General features: G+C 40.4%; 1 protein-coding gene across 1 annotated transcript in view; it reads right to left on the bottom strand.

Moving 5' to 3' along the window:
* ZC3H12B (zinc finger CCCH-type containing 12B) overlaps positions 1-19,867 on the bottom strand; it is a 45,267-nt gene extending 25,400 nt beyond the window's left edge. The window contains exons 1-2 of the mRNA XM_035113885.2: positions 19,571-19,867; positions 11,573-11,662 (exon numbers count right to left, since the gene is read on the bottom strand). The gene's annotated coding sequence lies outside the window, so the exon portion shown is untranslated. The remainder of the gene's footprint in view (positions 1-11,572; positions 11,663-19,570) is intronic.
* Between the last annotated feature and the right edge of the window lie 672 nt (positions 19,868-20,539).

Here is a 20,539-nt window from a genome sequence, read left to right as displayed (position 1 = left end):
GTGGTGTAGCCAGATATCTTTTTAGAGAAATAAGGGCACATGGTTCAAGAGGAAGCATAAAACAAGCATGCGTGTACAAATCAAAAGGGCTGGGCAACTCCATAAATATCATGATAGCCATGAAGCTTTGAGCTGTTGACCCAAAGTTAATGGCCTGGGCATGGACAGAACAATCTGCATTAGTAGGCAGCCAATATTCAGCTTTCTAAATGGGTTACAGCAGACAAGTAGTCTTCAGAAGGGGTTTTCAGTGTGATATGTCCCTGAAAGTAGTTTAAGTGTTATCAGACTGGACCTAGTAAGTGTTCCAATTCTTACTTTCGTCCTGTGAAAGTTTGGGATGTTCCATGTGCTACCAAATTCTTTGATGGAAACCACTTCCAAGTAGGCTACAGTAAAACTTCCACAAGTAGATTGTAACTTGTGAAGTGCCCATTACATGTGTAGATCACTGAACATACAGAATGTAATATACAACGCTTTCTGGAATTTTGCTACAGGGATCTGGTAGCACGCAGAGCATCCCTTAAAGAGGAGTAACTTTTACACAAATTGGGCAAGTTATCTCCAGGTGTTTCTTCATTCAACTCTAGATGTGCTTCGTCCCAGTTGTTATCCTCCTTTTTTAAAAAAGCTGATTTTGTGCAAGTCCTACAGTCACTACAGACCTGTTTCCCCAGCACATTTATACTGGGTGTAGAGGAGAGGCTGATGTGTGACCCTACACAACTCTTGTTATTTACAGTCACCCTCAGGCTTCTCCACCTTTGTTTTGTAGACTAAAATAAATTACTTGTGTTTGCTGCAGGGATGTAAAGCAATAACTGCACAAATCCCATATTATTAAAATAATTTAAAAACCTAAACACATAATTCTTAGCTGAGGAAGGAGACAAACAGAAATGAAATGAAAAGCAACAAAAGGATGCTTGCACAAACATAACCTTAAAGAACGATTTAGTTGCTACCTCACCTGCTCACTCATTTACTGTTCTAGTTTTTAGTAAAGTATCACAGCGATGTAAAGTTTGAAAATTTGTTGAACACCTGTAACATGTACCATCCAATACCTTGTTAAGTAATCATATAGTATGTTTTATCTTTACTGGTGAACTTTCCATTTGACATCCTGTACCATAAGCTATACGGATGCAGATTGACCTAACCTAAAATAAGGGGTATAAAGCGCCGGAAGGTTGCTTGTTGAAAAGCAATCTCAAGAAGGGGAGCACTTATCCATTCCCCTGTCAGCCATATCTCCCCCAAACCCTTTCCCCAACCAGCTTTTATCCTTAAAGAATATCAAATCTCTAAGGTAAACAATGATAATGAATACAAACAATTAAAAACACTGTGAGAAGGGTACAAGGGTAAATACTTGACAAGGAAGGGTTAAAATACTGTTTTTCCTCCTGTCTTTTCTCTTATGCAAATTGTTCTTGCCAAGTGTTAACTTGCCGGGCATTAGATTCTATACACTCAAAAATTAACAAAAGATCCTCTTTTTTCAGCATTAATCTTATGCACATGTACATTTTATTTTATTTTTGCATCATGCACACTTTCAACTTGTTTCCATATTTTAGGACATCAAGCGTGGTGCAACAATGCAAATCTCTCTCTCTCTCTCTCTCTCTCTCTCACACACACACACACACACACACTACTTACTGAACTCTGCCTCCTTTGAACCACAATATTATGAATAACAGGCACTTAAGCTTTGTCACATATCAAAAACAAGATTTGAAAAGCAAACTACAGGGGGGAATTCATCTCCAAGCACATGTTGCCATTACTGCTAGCATACTCACTTCCACTTGCCTCTAAGAAAGCAGCAGCTTAGCTGTAACTCACATTGGTAGTAAAGAAGATAGCTCTTTGCCAAAGCAGAGCCTGTGTGCAGGGGTGTTCTATTCTTTCGACTCTGGTGACAGATTGGTGGATTGGTGTTACGAAAGCTGCTCTCTGCAGAAACACACCCACTTCCATGACTCACAGGAGTATCTTGCTTCTTCTTTTTTTAAGTGATTGTCAACTGTGGTTGAAAGACTATTAACAAGAAAATTCAGCTGTGTCATTTTTTCATTAAAAGGCGACAGGTGGGGGGAGCACTTTGATGTGAGAATCACAACTGCCTCTAAATCAGTGATTATGAGGGAGTAATTATTTAAATTGTTTTTTTTAAATGTTGCTATAGTGCTACGACATCTTAATAAATAGGGGGAAGTTAGATCCACGCAGAAAAGACAGCTTTATCAACCTGATTTAACATATTGACTGTATAACAAAATCAATAGGAATTTTCTAATGATAAGTTCTGAGGTGGTTGGACAGTGTTCTCGAAGCTACGAACATGAGTCTGACCAAACTGCGGGAGGCAGTGGAAGAGAGGAGTGGCTGGCGTGCTCTGGTCCATGGGGTCACAAAGAGTCGGACACAACTAAACGACTAAACAACAACAACAACAACAAGTTCTGAGATGTAATCTGTTGCTCCCAAATGTTCTTCTGGAGGCAAAAACATTTTTATTAAATGAAGGGGTTAGAATTTTTACTCAAGCTGTCTACAACAATAGAAACCCATCACCAGATTCAATAGTAACTGCATGGAAGATCCCTTTGCCTGGATCCCACATGGTTCCAAATATCATGTAAAGGATGGAATCACATCGAAATCATGCACAACAGAGTCAGCAACCTGTATTAGCACAGTGGTTGTAAGGATGCGGCATGGGTATCACTCATGTGACCAGCCTGTCCCACATGGAACAGAAATGTGCTTTTCTCTAAAATGCAAGAGTTGAAAAAATATCTGGAAACTTTAGTTTAACTATTTGCACCACAAACTTCGAAAAAGCATTGCACTTCAGATGACAGTTAAGTCTCTGTCACATCTAAGCTTTAGCCTTAACAAAATTTGATCAAAATTATTATTAGCTATCATAATCATACTATTATTTGATGGTAGTAGGGAATCCCCCAAACCTCAGGTAAAATTGACACCATCAAGGGTAGATATACCAAAGGGGATACTTGATTCCAATGGGATTTTAAAATCTATTATTATTATTATTATTTCTACTACTACTACTACTACTACTTCAGGGCTACTAAAAAGCCTGGGGTAGCTAACACAATGCTCTTCAGAGGTTGTGAACTACAACTCCTTGATTACTGACTCTGACTGAAGGTGATGGGAATTGGAGTCTAAAACATCTAAAGGGCATCAGGTTGGTTATCCCTACCATGACTATTTGTTTTTAAGTAGTCCTCAAGAGCTTTGCAAGAACTTTTGGACTCCCTGGAAGAGAATGGTGGGGGGAAGAGATTCTCTTTCTCCAAGTCTTAAGCACCTGCTTCTGTCCAATTTTTCCATGGCTCTCCTCTGTCATCAGGAACAAATACACAATTTCTCCAAGAGAACAGAAAGTGTTTGTCTAAACTAAAGGACAATATGTGTCTTAATATAGCTGGTGTGGGACAGTGGAGAGAGGGCAGGAAGGAGCTAATCAAGAGTGTACCATTCTAGCTTTAAAATACATTTCTGACTTCTAAGTTTGCCTATGCTGATTCCCTACTTTCATGAATGGTTGTCATCACACTAAATTCCTACCTAAAACTTATTTACATAATTATATCCCCAAGCACTAGCAGACAAGTGTAAGAACATAAGAAGAGCCTGCTGTATCAGGCCAGTGCCAGTTGCCCATCCAGTCCAGCATCCTGTTCTCACAGTGGCCATCCAGATGCCTGTGGGAATCCTACAAGCTGGATTCAAGCACAATAACCCTCTCCCCTCCTGTAGTTTCCAGCAACTGGTATTCAGAAGCACTGCAGTCTTAAACTGCAATGGCACAGCACTGTTATCATGGCTAGTAGCATACATGCTGCATGCATGACTCAATGGTTCCTGAAATATTAGAAGCCTTGCTCTCCAAGCCATGCTACTCAACTATACTGTAATTCTAATGCACATGACATATTACAGAACAATATAAGCTCCCAAAGGGGTGGGGCTCTTCCCCAGTGAATCTACTACCTAAATTTCAAATGGGGAAAATACAGAGGAATAAAATGTGAGCAAATGCACCCTACATGTAATCAAGGTGTGTTTCTTCTGCAGATGAGACTTCCAAGCCAAAGGATTTACAGAAAAAGGGGTGGGCTGAAGAGCAGGGGGCAATTAGATTATCAAACAGGATGGGCAAAGTTGGTTAAGGAAGCAGAAGACTTTTTGGCAGGTGTTAAGAGTTAGAGCTTGCTATAATTAATCGTCTGACAGGCAAGCCAGCATGATCATGGCGCCTTTCGCTTTGGAAATACAGCATTATATGGCAGTCTACAAATATACTACATTTGCTTACAGAATAGAACAGATAAAGTGCCATATTTTTCCGTCTATAAGACGCTGCCATGCACAAGACGCTCCCTATTTTGGGGGACTCCAGTTTAAGAAAATGGGGGGGGGGGAGATACTATCCGTGTATAAGACGAGCCCAGATTCTGAACATTATTTTAGAGTAAAAAAAAAGTCTTATACACAGAAAAGTACGGTAATTGTTTTGTTTACCTCTTGCTTGCTCCTTCTTCCCATACTGATTTTATCTATATGGCATACCTAATGTTCAGCATGTTTCTTTCTCCCTTCTCTTTTCATCAAGGTAGAGAACCTGTAGTCTTCAAACTAATTTCATGTCTGTGGGGGGAGCCCAAAGGAAGAGAAGGGTGAAGGGTGAAGAAATAAAGCCAAAACAGATGGGGATGGAAATAGAACAGGGAAGAAGCCCTGTGTAAGTGGTCGGTTGATATTTCTGGCCAGAACAATCTGAAAAACCTTCTATTTCCAAACAGAACTGCCCAGATGTTGAGATTTTCAGGAGAGGCCATGTGAGCAGTTGCATCACCATGCAAAGCTCATGGTAGGGCTGTGTGATGTCTGGTATTCAAGATGGTGATATATCAAAGGCTAAACATCATGATATCACAATGTCTGAAATAAGGTTGGAACTATGTAAACACCAGAAAACAAAAACATTTCTCTCTCCTTTTTAGCCAGTGGGGGTGGGAGGGAAGAAAAAGGAAGAAGCACATAAGGAAGTATAGGATTGGGGGAACAAATGTGTGAGAAAGCAAAGGGGTGAGGGAAGAATTGGGGAGAGTTCGAGGATAGGGAGGAGAAAATAGGGAACATTACGAGGGGGGTGAGACACAGACACCCACACAGACACAGAAGGCAAAAGGGGAGGAAAGGGGCTTAAACAACAGGGCAAGGTTTATTTTTATTTTTTTAAACTCAGGGGTAAATAACCCGTGTATTTTTCCACAGGACAAGCAGCTGTTTCCAGGCGCTGAGGGCATCAGCTATTCAAAAGGCAGGGTTGGGCAGCAACATGGGGGTGGGCTCTGGGGAGGTGAAGCAGAAAGACCTTCCTGCTCTTCAAAGACCCCCAACCAGAGCTTGAGTATCAGAAGGCGCCCTCAGGAAGGTTCTGCTGGCAAAGAGAGTCCAAAAGGAGAAAAGAAAGGGGGCTCCCAGAAAGAAGCCCAGAACCAGCTTGGACCAGCATCTCCCTCAAGCATGTACCAGCCTGGCACCTGTGCTTTAAAAAAGAAGCTTGTGGCATCTACTGTACCGGTATATTGCTAAGTTTCTGGGTGGGCTGCTTTCTTCAGCGCCTGCTCTTGTGGTTTGCTGCCCCCTGCAGGAGGCAAGGAAGAGCTGAGGCAGCACAGCAATGGGGCGACAAGAATCATGAGAAGTGATAACTAGCTTCAAGGTTTTCCCCACATCATGATTTTTTACAGCGCGCACACACACACTGTGTTTCGCGATATATTGCCATGTTGAATATTATGAAAATGTTAACATGATGTGGACTTCAAACCCGCTTTGAACTACATTGCCCAGCCCTAGTTCATGGGATAGCAATGTGTGAGAGGGACTTCTCTGTGTTGACCCCCCCCCCCCAGACTGTGGGATGCCCTCACCTCTGAGGTGCATCTGGCCTTGTCATTGTATATATTTCAACAGATCAACGCACAGGCCTTTGGGACTGGAAGATGTTACATAATTTAATTGTACTGAGCTCCATGTAACTCATCCTGGGATCACAATGTGAAGGATGGGCTATCAGTGCCCAAAAATATATATTTTTAAACACCTTGACCTTTCAACTGTGACAAATTAACTCAATCTTCTTGGGTGCCTTGTGCAACATAATGATGGTACTGTTGCTGCAGTGGACCCTCTGCTAGTCTTGAGGCCCAAGCAAACACCTGACATCACTCCGGAGCCTGCAATGATTTGAGGCATCATAAAGCTGGATTAGAAGGGAATTCAAGTATTTTGTAGAACATTTTATTGGTCAGTTGCGTTCAGAGGTTTGGACCATATAAGTATTTGAGTTTGGTTTTAAAACAAACAAACAAACAACAGTTCCATCAGACAAGTGTTCAACTGCATGACATCATTCTGGCCAAAGGAGGGAAAGGCTAGAGCTTGAGAGACCAACAGGACACCCAATAGGAAGTCCTGGGGCTGAACAAGTCTTGAACACTGTAGGTAGGCCCAGTTGGGCCTCACTGAACAATGGAGAATATTCCTAGCCACCCTACATTTTCATATTCTTTCAGCAGTAATCCATTCTGACCTGGGACTTGGAGTTTTTTTGCAATGTGTTTTCTTGACACAAAATTTAGTTGCTAGCTAATGGATCAACATATTTGAATGACAGGTCAGGGGAAGGATAGAGATTTCCAGTTATTTCCCTAACCCTACTTCCCAATTTCTCATTCATCACTGAGGTCCCTGCCACAGGCAAGCCAAGTCTACTTTTCTTTTGCAAACCTGGTCTTGCTCACCATAGCACATTATCCAGGTCCTGAGAAAGAGATCAGGAATATGTGACCTGTCAAGGCACAAAACAACCCTCTTCTATTTTTATTTTTTCTTTTGACCAAGACAAGTAGAGATTCTCTGCTCCCTCTTGCTGACCCATCGAGTTATCACCTTCTGCAACTGAAAATGTGAAGTGAAATAGACGTGATCAACTTTTGCATTATCTCTAGCATGAGCTGCCAAACAATCCCTTAGTTTCACCTCCATATTTAATTGTTGCTGCTATATATTGCTTGCTAATACTGAAATAAGCAGAATTTTTAAAATGCCTAAATTTACGCCAAAACTTGGGTAAATTTTCCCCATCTGTAAGCAACAGACTAAAAGATAGTAGGAGACAGTAATAAAAATAAAATCATCTCCAATTATACAAAATTTCATAACTTTGGTGCTATTATAGTCTTCCTTATATAAAAAACATATTTAAATAGCAGTTTAAGGAAGAAAAAACCCAGTATTAAAACCTTCCAATTTGTAACATGAAAATATCTCACGCAAAGGGAGAAACTTTGCACTACAGCTTTAAACGTTTAAGCCTCTAATGTCCATTGCTTAGCAACCGGGCATCCTTACCTAAACACCATTTTTCAGCAGAGTCACGACTGACTGGTGGGGCTGATAATGCAATTCAAAAAGAACAAATGTTCCCAAAGTACTTGAATTCTGTTCACATAGTACTGTATTTCAAGTATCAATACACCTTTCTGTGTAATAAAATAAAAATGCTTTCCCAGTAATTATATACCACAACAGGATTTTAACAGGATGAAAAATAATAATTTTTCAATTGCACAATTTCAGCTTCAGTTCTTAGAAGAATTAAGGGATAAAGGCAGATAATCATTATTCACAACACTGTTTTATCTTGATGCAAAGTACATTTAAAAAACCATTTTATGAAGAAGGCATTTGATTTAAACTTTTGATTTAAACTTTTTAAATGATGATTTAAACTTTTTCAGGCAGCCCATGATCACTCAGAGTCCAGTGAAATCATTAGGAATTTTTCAGTCACAAATTCTGAGCAACCAGTTTCTGTTTCAAAAGCAACCAATCACAAGAAAAAAGAAATACTGTAATGTGAATATAAGTTCTTCGCAGGCCAAAACTACCGGTATGTATTAAATTATAGGTTTGGAATTTCATTCAACAACAGAAGACTATGACCAGAGTCTTATGTTACTTGAGCAGCATTGCTAGCGTCCCTTTGCAATATGGATCCCACCTTGCCGAAGTAATGTGTGAAGGATAGAATCATCCAAAAAATGGATGGGGAACCTGTGGCACTCCACATATTGCTGGATGACAACTCCCATCATCTCTAACTATTGACCATAGTGGCTGGACTGAGGGGAGTTGGTGTCTAACAACATATGAAGAATCAAAGGTTCCCCACCTCTGCTGTAAGAGAATGGCCAGGCACTGTCAGGAGTAGTGCCAGCAACCTGTACTGGGACAGCAATGGTTATAGGCATGGAACATGGGTACATAGTTGCCAAGTCTCCCGTTTTTCACGGGAAACCCCTGGATTTTAATCCGTTTCCCGCTGTTATCCCGAATAGGAAAAAATCCCGCAATTCCCCTGATTTCCTACCTGCCAGGGAGGCTCCTTCTGCGACTTCCGGTGCTGCTCTGCCCTGCTCTGTCTGGGCATCGGAAATTGGGCAGCACCGGCACCGGAAGTTGCTTCTACGCATGTCCAGACATGCATAGAAGCGACTTCTGGTGCCGTGCCGCTGCTGATCCCAGATTTTTCAACGGGAGACTCGGCAGCTATGCATGGGTACTACTTATGCAACAGCCTGCCCCACAGGACTCCATCGCTCAAATGTTATTGGAGTGATGTGGGATTCTGCCAGAGAACTGGCAATATCCTTGAGACAGAAAGAGTGTAAAGTTGATCAGAACTTTAATCAATTATCTGCATCACAAATTACAAAAAACATTTCATTCCAGATAATTCTTATTCCTTCATTTAAAAAAATATCTATGCTTTTGCTACTACAGAATTTGCTATGTACTCCTTAATAAAATGCCTATTCCTGCCCCCCTAACCCTCAAGAATTTTGCAAAAAAAATGCACTTCTTAAAAGAAGGGAGGGATCTATTTCTTCAGTCTAATTATCTAACACACCTATCCCCAATTGTTGTATCAGGAAGAAACATGATTCCAAGAGAATTGAAACGGTGCATGTCTAAAACATGAGGCAATGGCTTGAGAAAAGGGGCAATTCATGACTCATGTGGCGTACAGAAGGAGGCTAGTCAGGAGCAAATATTTATTTATTGCATTTATATCCCACCTTTTCCTCCAATGAGTTCAATGTGATGTACATGGTTCTCCCCCTCCTTGTTTAATTTACTCTCCTAGCTCTAAAATATTACTTCTACCATGCAAGTTTGCATTTGATAATTTCCTACTGAAGATGGCATCACACAAAAATTTTACCTAACACTTATTTGCATGCTTGAAACTGCTAGCACTAAACAAACAACTGCTACACATTCCATGGTTCATGTCTCAATGGGAATTCTAAATTAAAAAACAAACAAACCTGAGAGACACTCCTAATATTTGCATACCAACTTCAATGGACATGAAGCAACCATTTTTTTAAAAAAATATGCAGTTTTGTTTGATTTGTTAAATTGTCTAGCGTTAATAATGCAAATAGCATAATCCCTCTATCCAAATCTTTTGTTCCTTAACCAGACAGGTGGTAACATATGTATTCTCTTAATTCATTTTTGCCCATCAAGGAAAAAATGTATTTAAAGGATACAAGAACACTGACAGACTACAAAGGCTGCAGTCCTACACTGCATTCAAAGATGTTTTAATTATGTGATTGAATCCCCCATCTTAACATCACTATTCTACATCAAGCTGTCCCCTTGGCTGCTTGGGAAAGGACAACAAACTAAAGCCTACTTCTCATAAACCTCAGATAAGGCATTAAGCTTATGTCTGTACTGCAACACTTCCTGCTCTAGCTGCGGGCTCATATGATTGAATACCACCACCACTCAATAAATAATTCTCTGCACTATATACTAGTAGCCAAAATTGTAGAAACCTTTTGGAGAAAATGTATTTCCAAGGTTTGATGCCTCCACTTTTTTGGAGTAATACCATAAAATTATATATCAATGGAAATATAATTTAATGAAGAATGTAATGAAACAAAGATCGTTCAATTATCTATATTATATCAAAAGTTATAGCCAAATAACCAGAAATAGGAGTGTTTAGAGAGTCAATCAGGTGTCATCTTGTTTTGGCAATGATGGCTCATAACACCACTTTTTTTTCAGCAATACCATAAAATTATATATCAATGGAAAGATAATTTAATGAAGAATGTAATGCAATAACTGTTGTTGTAATAAATAATCCTTCATAAAAGTTATTGCAATACATTCTTCATTAAATTATCTTTCCATTGATATATAATTTTATGGTATTACTTTAAAAAAAAAGTGGTGTTATGAGCCATCAGACCTCGGAAATACACTTTCTCCAATAGGTTTCCACAATTTTGGCCACTAGTGCAGAAGGGTTCCAGCCTAGCCTTCTTCCTGGCATGCTGTGTGTTAATCCTTTTTTCCAAGACCACCCCTATTCCCCTTCCATATTTGATAGTTATATACCAAAGCTAGTTAACCAGAGGTGTTGCCATACTCTGGTATGATCAAGCAACAGAAGCCAAAGCCGATCTTAGTTTAAAGCTCCCAATGGCTTCCATGAAGTTCTAGGAATCAAAATATGCTTTCTTTAATTGACTTTACTTCACAATTTTACAAAAGACTGGCAACTCAATCATGGAAATCTCGGCAAATTTGGGAATATTGTTTCTTGTTCTACTGGATGAAATAAGAAGCAATAATAAGTATATTTACAAAAAAATATGCAGGCTATGATCAGGGTATATTTAAGGGAGGCTAATAGAGAAGAAAGAGGTAAAAACATGCTTTCTTCAAGAATTGGAATCATTAAGAAAATACTACATTTGTCCAGGGTGGGCACAATGGTGTCTCAGAAAAGAGAAGAAAAAGAGAAGAGAAGAGAAGAGAAGAGAAGAGAAACACACTCCCCTTGGAGCCCTCACAATGAAATCTAGGCCTGTACTGAGAGCGGAATTTAAGCAGAACCTGCCTCCTAGTGGAAAGAAGGGAGGGCATTTCAGTACTGTATCTAGACCACTGGAGAGGGACAAGTAGGAAGATCAATTTAAAAGTTTAATTTCTTAATATATCATTTAAAGTGTTCATACATGCTGGGAACAGATGGTACAGTCAACATCTTGCCCCAAGTGGCATTCCTACTTGTGGCTCTTTAGTTGAGATTGTCCCAAGATAGTCATTAGTACCTTATTAAAGAGAGAATACTTTCCCAGTACAGTACATCCTGTCATGATTGCTAGACAGATATCATGAGATGCACTGGAGCTAACAAGCTTGCCATGAGCAAATTTACTTCACACTAGGTGAGCCAACTCACCATTTTAAGCAGCAAGTATTGTGTCTGCATGGATATAAACTTAAGTTTCAAGTAGAAAGGCCAGCTGGAGTGTCTACTAACAGATAAAAAGTTTGTTTGCATCAGACTTGTAGTTAAGAATCAAGTAATAATCAGTTATTGTACATTTTCAAACGAAATAATTTAACTTACAGTTAAAGCTGGTCTCTTATATTTCTTAAAGTTCCAGAATCATATCTTGGGTCTCTATACTTCAGGCTCACATGGCGGCTACAAACATTCCTAATTTAAAAAAAGGAAAGGAAGTTTAAAAAAACACAGACCTAACTAAACCAAACAGCAGATATTGGTAACAGCACATATTTAGATTTGCTTTCAAATATTTGTTGAAAATGATATTTTGAACCACTTCATTGCTCCCTAAATGTTACATAGACACAAGGGGAGAAACCTTTAACTAGAATATCATAATACAGTATACTATATCAATAGTATATTCTATCAGCCAGTCAGTGCCAAACAGCAAGCCAAGTTTTCATTTCCAGGTATGAGTTTCAGGGGGACACTGCCTTTATATTTTGCTCTCTAAAAATAAGCACAACTGTAGAGATGATCCTTGCTGCCTTTCAACTTGAAACTAGAGTGTAAGGCTAGGAACTATCCCAAATTGTCACTTGCCAGAGGGTGATAAAACACCTGCCATAGTAAGTGGAAATGCAGACCTCTAAGTCAACAAATATATGGACTGTGTGCCACAGACTCTTGCCATGGTGAGAGCTAGTTTTGTCATGAGGAACTACAAATTGGGAGGGCTGAAAAGTGGCAATTGTTTTAATCATCTTGCCAGGGAGTTAAGTCTGGATTTTGAATTTTGGAATTCTGCTTATCCTATTCCTCACAAAATGTCTGTTAAACTTTTGCATTTGTATACAATCAAAGTATTACAAAGGCACAATAAGTCTTCAGTTGCTTCTCTTCCAAAAGGAAACTGATCCTAAAAATGCTACTTCAAATTTTCACCCTTAAGATGAGGAGAAAGGTGAAACATTTTGAGTTTGCTCAAAAAAATAAAAATTCTATCACTTCAAATGTATGACCCTGAGGTCAATGCATCATCTCTTTTATTCTGTCCAGAGGATGTGGTCTCAATCTTTTGTTAGAAAGCATCCTATTTAATATTTGCTTTTGTAATTACAATACGTAGATATTGTGACACATTTTGAAAATTTTACAGCTTTAGTTAAGATTTAATCTGAATCAACCATAGCTAGAACAGGCTACTCTCAACACGCCCAAGGGCAGTTCAAGGATATTATTTCTGCACAGACTTTTTTGAGGCAGGGGTAGATTTTCTTTTCTCAACCACAAGCTATTCAAACAAAACAGGTATCATAGAATGTTTCAACTCCTTGTTTTACTTTGTGGTGTAGAAGACTGCGGACTGTTATAAATTGCTTAAGAGTTTTTAGGTTAAGCAGGAAAAAACATTTATAGACAACCACCTCCACCCAACAGCAAACTATACAAATTGTAATAAAGAAGAAGGCACCTCAGGTTATGCCTGCTCTTAGCAATTTGCATTCAGTTTGTCTAAGAGGAACGTCTTCTTCAGCAGGACTCTCAGATTAAAGTAGTTTGTTAAAGTACATTTGGCTTTGGATGAGTTTTCGCAACAGCTACTGATTCTTATTCTCCCACAACCACCTCCACAGTAGAACAATAAAAATATGTGCCTTAGCACTCCCTTGATAAAACTACAGCAAGAATGACAATGAGTCAGTTGCTGTTAAAGGAGTTACAGAAAATGCTTCATAATATCCAAATATCGGCAGGGCTGCCATTCAGGAGGATGCAACTCTATGGAAGCAGTTCCACATGGAAAGACTCTGTGAAAGAACTCATTGTGCGATTCCACAATAAATAAGGGTCGTAGTACATAGCTGAGGTTATCAGAATTACTGAAAGCCATTTCACAAAAATGTCTTGCCGTGTGAGCAGTCTCCCACACAGATGCATTTAGAAAAAGCTGTCACACCATCACTTGCTGGTAAAATATAGTCCTTTGATGCCAGAGCACTAGTAAGCCAATTGCTTCGGTAGCCAAAAAACATAATGTGACTAGCAAATTCAAACCATGTTTATTATGTTTTTATATGTGTTGGAAGCCACCCAAGGTGGCTGGTGCAACCTACCCAAATGAGCGGGGTATAAATACTAAATTATTATTATTATTATTATTATTATTATTATTATTATTATTATTTATTCTGAAAAATTCAGTTTTCCAAACCTACTAAGGTAGACCTCAACATGGAACCAGCCTTCCACACATATGAGATGAGCATATGCAAGGATGGAGATCTACATCACTAGGCCTGACTGGATGCCCATCTCCATTCAGAGCAATTAGCCATAACAGGCCAATGTGTCAAGTCAGAAGTACTACGGGTGCAAAGATCACAATAATATTGCTATAAAACACACTGCTGAACAGAATAATATACAATTGCCCTACAGAATTGTCAGGCATATTATCTACATGTCATTTAGGTACTAGGCACAATTTCATTACTAGCAGAAAAGGAAGCAGGTTGCTTAGAAGACATCAAAGGGGTCCATAATTTTTTTTTAATAAGAAAAAGATAAACCTTTTAAAGAGAGAGGGAGAGGCATGGCAAAAGTCAGGCAACAGAAGGCAGTCAAAACACACAGTCTTTGTGTTGGAAGTGCTAAGTGGAACATTCAATTTTGCTCAAGTTACAGTGCGACACCTTTTCAAATTGGCTGCCTGTAGTTTCAACTGCAGATTCAGAGCATTTGGAATAAAATAAGCTTCCTCATTAAAAGGCCAAAGAAGAAAATTCATAATGTAGTCTTGGCTTTCCCTATACTGGAGGTTTGGTTCACTCACCAGGATATATGGATTGTTCGACTAAATTGTTCTGGCATTATTAAAAAGAAGAAGTGAAACAGCACAATTGTTTTCCTGTTTCTCTTCTTCTGGCACACCACAATCGCTGGAAAAAGTGATATATCAGTCAGGGTCATGTGGTTTAACGTGTGCAAGTTTCTGTCTGAAGGCAAAGATATGGATTGCATTATATTTCCATCCTTTTTAGCCTTCCTCTTCTAAAACTGCATATGCATACTTATTTGGAAGTAAGTCTAACTGAATTTAGCAGAATTTAGTTCAAAGTAAACATGCAAACCAATGGAAGTTGGAAACCAACAACATTTGGAGGGCACAAATTATACATTCCTATATTAAGGCACTTAACACTGTGCCATCACTGCCAGTTCTGTGCTTGTCAAAATTTCTTTAAAGTTCTGGGTAGAGTGATGAAGAGGTGGGATACCAAACACAAAGCCCAAGATTCTACTGCTACACTGGACCTACACTAGTTTTGTAGGTACCATTCAACTACAAACCAAACAACTATTCTGACTAAGTTAATTGCTCTATGGATAAAATTCTAGAAAAAATTTCAATTCAAGTTCTGCAATTGCAGAACTTTTGCAGGAAGTTACTGCGAAAAATACAGCAAAAGCACATGGATAAAATTCATTTACCAAATCACCAGGTTATATTTGACCTAACTAATAACAGACTCCAAAAACTGATTCTTCCAGGTGACAGTGTGCCACAAGAAGGGATTAAGAAGGTATAGATTAGAACAACAAAGGTAAACAAAGGCTTGTGGGAAGAAAAGCAAAGTGGGAAGAAACGGAACATGTGCTGTTTATACTGTGTACTAGTTCTCTGAATTGTTCATATTGACCACAAATTGTCATTTGGATGTCAATGTGGGCTACGTAGGCTTGTGAAAAATTGTAATTCATGCTTATGACAAAACTACTTCACTCCACACACAAATGCACTCTAATGAGCTTGCTAAAGAGTAAAAAAAAAAAAGCATACAGTATTTTAAAATGTGATTGAAGTAAGTAATCAGGTTAAATCTTTGAACAATACAAAGTATTAACACTGGGGTTCTTTTTTAATGTTGTATCTCATGTTCTGAAACCAATAAAAATATTGTCCTGCAAAATTTTTGGGTAACTGCACACAGCAGTGTTTATATTCTCTCAGTTACAGGTAGGTAGCTGTGTTGGTCTGACGTAGTCGAAACAAAATAAAATTAAAAAATCCCTCCAGTAGCACCTTAAAGGTAAAGGTAAAGGGGTTCCTGACCATCAGGTCCAGTCGTGTCCAACTCTGGGGTTGCGGCGCTCATCTCGCTCTATAGGCTGAAGGAGCCAGCGTTTGTCCGCAGACAGCCAACATGACAAAGCTGCTTCTGGCGAACCAGAGCAGCGCATGGGAACGCTGTTTACCTTCCCGCCGGAGCGGTCCCTATTTATCTACTTGCAGTTTGATGTGCTTTCGAACTGCTAGGTGGGCTGGAGCTGGGACCAAGCAACGGGAGCTCACCCCATTGCAGGGATTCGAACCGCCGACGTTCTGATCAGCAAGCCCTAGACTCTGTTGTTTAACCACATGCACACGAAAGCTCATACCAATGACAAACTTAGTTGGTCTCCAAGGTGCTACTGGAAGGAATCTTTTTATTTTATATTCCCTCAAGAGTCCTGTTAGTTGACACTAAAGATGTATCAAATCCAACAGACCATTTTCTACAGTGGCCATGCAAATGCTTCTAGGAAGCACACAAGCAAGGAATAAAGGCCATAACTATCCCCTGGTGGGATTTAGTATTATGGGAGAGTGAGAAAAACCTCCCCTCTGCACCATTCAAATTTTTTATAAACCTCCATGATGGTCTCCTTTCTAAACTAAGTTCCAAATGCTTGTCTTTCTTTTTGAGGAACTTGTTCAAACCTGAATCATTTGATCATTTCCATTCTGTGCTGTCCACTTTGAGATGTGGTGACCTGTACAAAGTATTTTAAATATAAGTTTTATAAAGGCATTGTGATACTATCGATTTTGTTTTCAGTTTCTTCCCTAACAATTCCTAATAAAGAACTCACCTTTTTCAGTAACAGACCACACACATTTGTTGTTTACAGTAAGTGTTCGACCACTGCTCAAAGATCTCTTGTCTAGGGACAGATTGAATAAATGAAAGGACACAATTCAGGGCAGGGGGTTGTGTCCCAAGATCAATCACTTTCCGCAATCTTATGTTGTATCTTATATGCCATTTGATGCCCATTCATCCGTTCTTGAGAGAATCCTTTTGGAATTCTTCATGGTATACTTTGAGCTTCTTGAATAATTTGGTACCCCTTTAAGATTTCTAATGATTCTATGTTCTGTAGCATGCAGAGAAACAACTCCTATAAAATAACATTCCTTGTTCTTTCTATAGATTTTGCATGCAGCAATAAGTGGATATCATTTATTTTCACCATTGCATCAGCTGAAGGATCAAGCCAAAAGCCCATCTAAATGACACCCCATTTTCCAGAGGCTAGACAGATGATTGGGGACAAGGCATGATTAGATCAGTCCACTGCTCCAGTGTTTGGAAAAATATTATCTATGAACCTAGGTTCTAAATAGCTACAAAAGCTAATAGCTGAACCTAGACTTATCCCCATATAATTATCATAGTTGGAAGAAACCTTGGAAGTAATCAAATCCAATTTTTATTGTTATAGTCCATGACCAGCACCCTCTAAAACAGTGATGGCGAACCTATGACACGTGTGTCAGATGTGACACGCAGAGCCCTCACTGCTGGCACACGCCCCATCGGTCCATTCACGCTTTTGTTGTTGTTTCCCCCCCCCCCATTTGTTGCTACAGCTTGTCTCCGCTGTTAAAACCTGGATCCTTTTTTGTTGTTGTTGTTGCTGGTAGCCAGAGATTGGTTTTTTAACCCTCTCTGTGCTGTTTTTTTCTGGTGCTTTGGCAGACGATGATTGGATGTAACAGCGTTCGTTTTTTAACCCGTTCTGTGCTGGGTTTTTTGGCGCTTTGGCAGACTATGTCGATGCTGCATGTTAGTTCCAGTGAAGGTATTATTCGTCATTTACTTCTGTTCTCTTCCCCCCCCCAAGAAGTACAGCAGCTTTGGCATCCCCCCAAAAAACCCAGCAACTTTTGCACCCCACAAAAAACCTCCAAAAATTTGGTCAGTAGCTCCCCCCAAAAAAGCTCAACAACTCTGGGCACTTTGCAAAAAATAAGGAGTTTTGGGTTTGGTTTGGTTAAATAATTAGTTTTTGGTTTATTAAATACAGTTATATATTACAATTATACATTTTTGTTATTTAAACTATAAATTTCATGAAATTATGGGTTTTTTCTTGAAGTGACACACCACCCGAGTTATGCTAGGTTTTTGGGCGAATTTTGACACACCAAGCTCAAAAGGTTGCCCATCACTGCTCTAAAATAATCTAATCCAGTGTTCTTCAACCTTGGATCCCCAGAGGTTGTTAAACTACACCTTCCATCATTCCTGAACACTAGCAAAAAATGGATGGGAATGATGTAGAGCAGCAACAACTGGAGACCCAAGGTTCAAGAATACTGATGTTGTTTAACCTTCTACTCAATGCAGAATGCATCCACAGCATCCCTAATAGATTGGCATCTAGCTTCAGCAAAAGAGTCCTGAGACAATGTATTTCACTGCTGAAAAACTCTTACCATAGATTGTTTCTCCTAATGTTCTGCAAAAATATGCTTCCCTGCAATTTCTACCCAATAATCTGCCCCAGAAACACATGGCATTCACCCACCTCCCTAAAATCTCCCCATGGCAGTTAGTCATGTCAATAACTCTGTAAACAAAAAAACAGCACCTGGTTTTTCTTTTTCCTCCTCCATCACAATCCTGCCTTCTTTTGTGCTGTGTCTGTTCAGAATGTAAGCATGGACTGTTATGACTGACATTTAGAAGCAGAAATGACAGCAGGGGTTATGGATGAAGAATGGTGTAAAAGTACCTTAAATAAAATACAACAAATAATGCCTGACATTTGCTAATTATTATTTTTAAGTCATTTAAAATCCCAGCAGCACCCAGCAGTATACTATATCTAACCCTAGAGGATTGTGCTGAGTTATTTGCTTTAATCTCTTACACCCTAACCAGCTTTCCATACATATTTCCAGCTTGCAAGCTGAAGACAGACCTCCATTCTGCACCTAAGAATTTACTTAAACATATACCGGTAACCCAACATTTCCATGTAAAAATTCACAGGGTGATTAGCAATAAAATATATATATAATTGGCACTATTACAGGTACCACATAATACCTACTCTGCATTTGTAAGAACTTGATTGTTTAGTGTGGTGGCACCTACACTTTGGAACTCCCTGCCTGTTGAAATCAAGCAGCTGCCTTCACTGTACTATTTTCGGCACCTGTTAAAAATATTCTTGTTTAGACAAGCCTACCCAGATGCTTAGAAAGTTGAGGTAATTTGGTATTTTAACGTTTGCATATTTTAAAGTGGGGTTGTGAATCTTTCTTGATTTTACCATTTCATGTATTTGTAAACCACTTTGAGGGTTTTTTTAAAAAAATTGAGTGGTGCACCATTTAAAAAAATGAATAAATAAATACTGAACAACAAAATTTAAATAGCGTTGGGGGTGCATGGCAGAAGGTAAGAGACCTTATCATCATGAATATATATATATATATATATATATATATATATATATATATATATATATATATATATATATATATAAACAGTAAGCCTGCAAAAAGGGGGGGGGGGGTTCCAGGGATCGTGCTTAACCTTAACGTCAAAATCGTGTATAGTCAAAACACATTGGATTCAATGGTGTGTGGGCTTGCCAAAGTTTTTTTTCCCAGGCGCCTGCCCTTCTTTTTATTCCTTTTTGGGGTTTGCTTGGTTTAGTGTGCGTTTTTGCCAAGTTGCGGGCTAACAGAAGAGAAATAAATGAGCAACGATTACGATATCTTAACACGCGCAAGCAAGCACACAAAAGCCTAAATAAGCGCGGATAAGCTCCCTAGCCCCTTAAAAGGAAAATGCTGTTTTGAAACCCCAAGTGCTGCATGTGGGCAGGCAGGCAGGTACACTGCCCCTGCAGCGGGAAGCTCTCCCAAGCCATGAGGAAGCCTCGACGCCCTCCTCCCGGGTCTACCGTGGGCGAGGGGAAGGGGGGGGAGGCGACATCCTTTCCCCACCCCACTCCTCCCGAAGGTGAGGCTGGCAGGCGTCGGGTACCCACCTGTCCCGGAGGCCGCTTTGCCGCACAGAGCCTCCGCCCTCCTCACCGGTCTCTTCCTGGGCGCAGCGGCGGCGTCTCTGCTTGGGGGGCCCCGCCGCGGCCGCTCCCGCCCCGCGGCGCCCACAGCATGAGGGATGGGGCGGGGGCGTCCTTCCCGGACGAGGAGGCGGGGAAGCGGCCCCCGGACGGAGCAGGAGGTGGAGGAGCCGGCCCGGCCTGGCCTGGCCTCCGCCGCCGCTTCTCCGCGGCTACTGCTGAGGCTGCTCCTCAGAAAGGCCGCTCGGGCGCCGTCTCTTAGCAACCGTGCCCGGGCCCCTCCCGCTCCTGAGAAAGAGGCGGCGGCGGATTCGGCTTGGCCGCGAAGATGCTATCGCGCCGTCTGCGCAGGCGCGGGCACCCGCTAAGCTGCCGCTGGCCCGTGCGCGATTCGGGCGTGCGCTGCCTAGGAGGTTAGCAAGTGGGCTGCTTGCTTCAGGACTGGGCTGCTGCAGTGCGCCCAATGGGTGGCTGGGAGGGCGGAGGAGAAGGCGGAGGAAGCGAGCTGCTGTTGGTGCAGGATGCTGCAGCACAATCGCTGACCCTTTCAGCTTGTAACAGCTGTGCTCGGAGGTCTACACTGGCCGCCGGTTCGCAACCGGGCTAAGTTCAAGGTGTCCGTATATAAGAAGCCGTTAAGAACTTAGGACAGGTTTGCCTATGGGGCCACCTTCCCGGCATAATATAATACACCCACTCAGCCACTTCAGTCAACAGAACTGGGATTGATACAGGTGCTGCAGGATACCTGTTCCACATTTCTAGTAACTTGATCTATTGTTGTTATTATTTATTAAATTTCTATACCACCCTTCATCCCAGGATCACAGGGTGGTTTACAATATAAAAATACATAACATAGTAATACACAAAAACAGTACCCCCACCCCAATTTAAATAGCTGAAGGCCTGGAGAAGAGGAATGTTTTTGCC

The sequence above is a fragment of the Zootoca vivipara genome, chromosome Z (assembly GCF_963506605.1).
Source record: "Zootoca vivipara chromosome Z, rZooViv1.1, whole genome shotgun sequence".
In the NCBI taxonomy this organism is placed as follows: Eukaryota; Metazoa; Chordata; class Lepidosauria; order Squamata; family Lacertidae; genus Zootoca; species Zootoca vivipara.
Note: the sequence above shows the minus strand (reverse complement) of the source record. Positions and strands in the feature narration are given on the sequence as shown.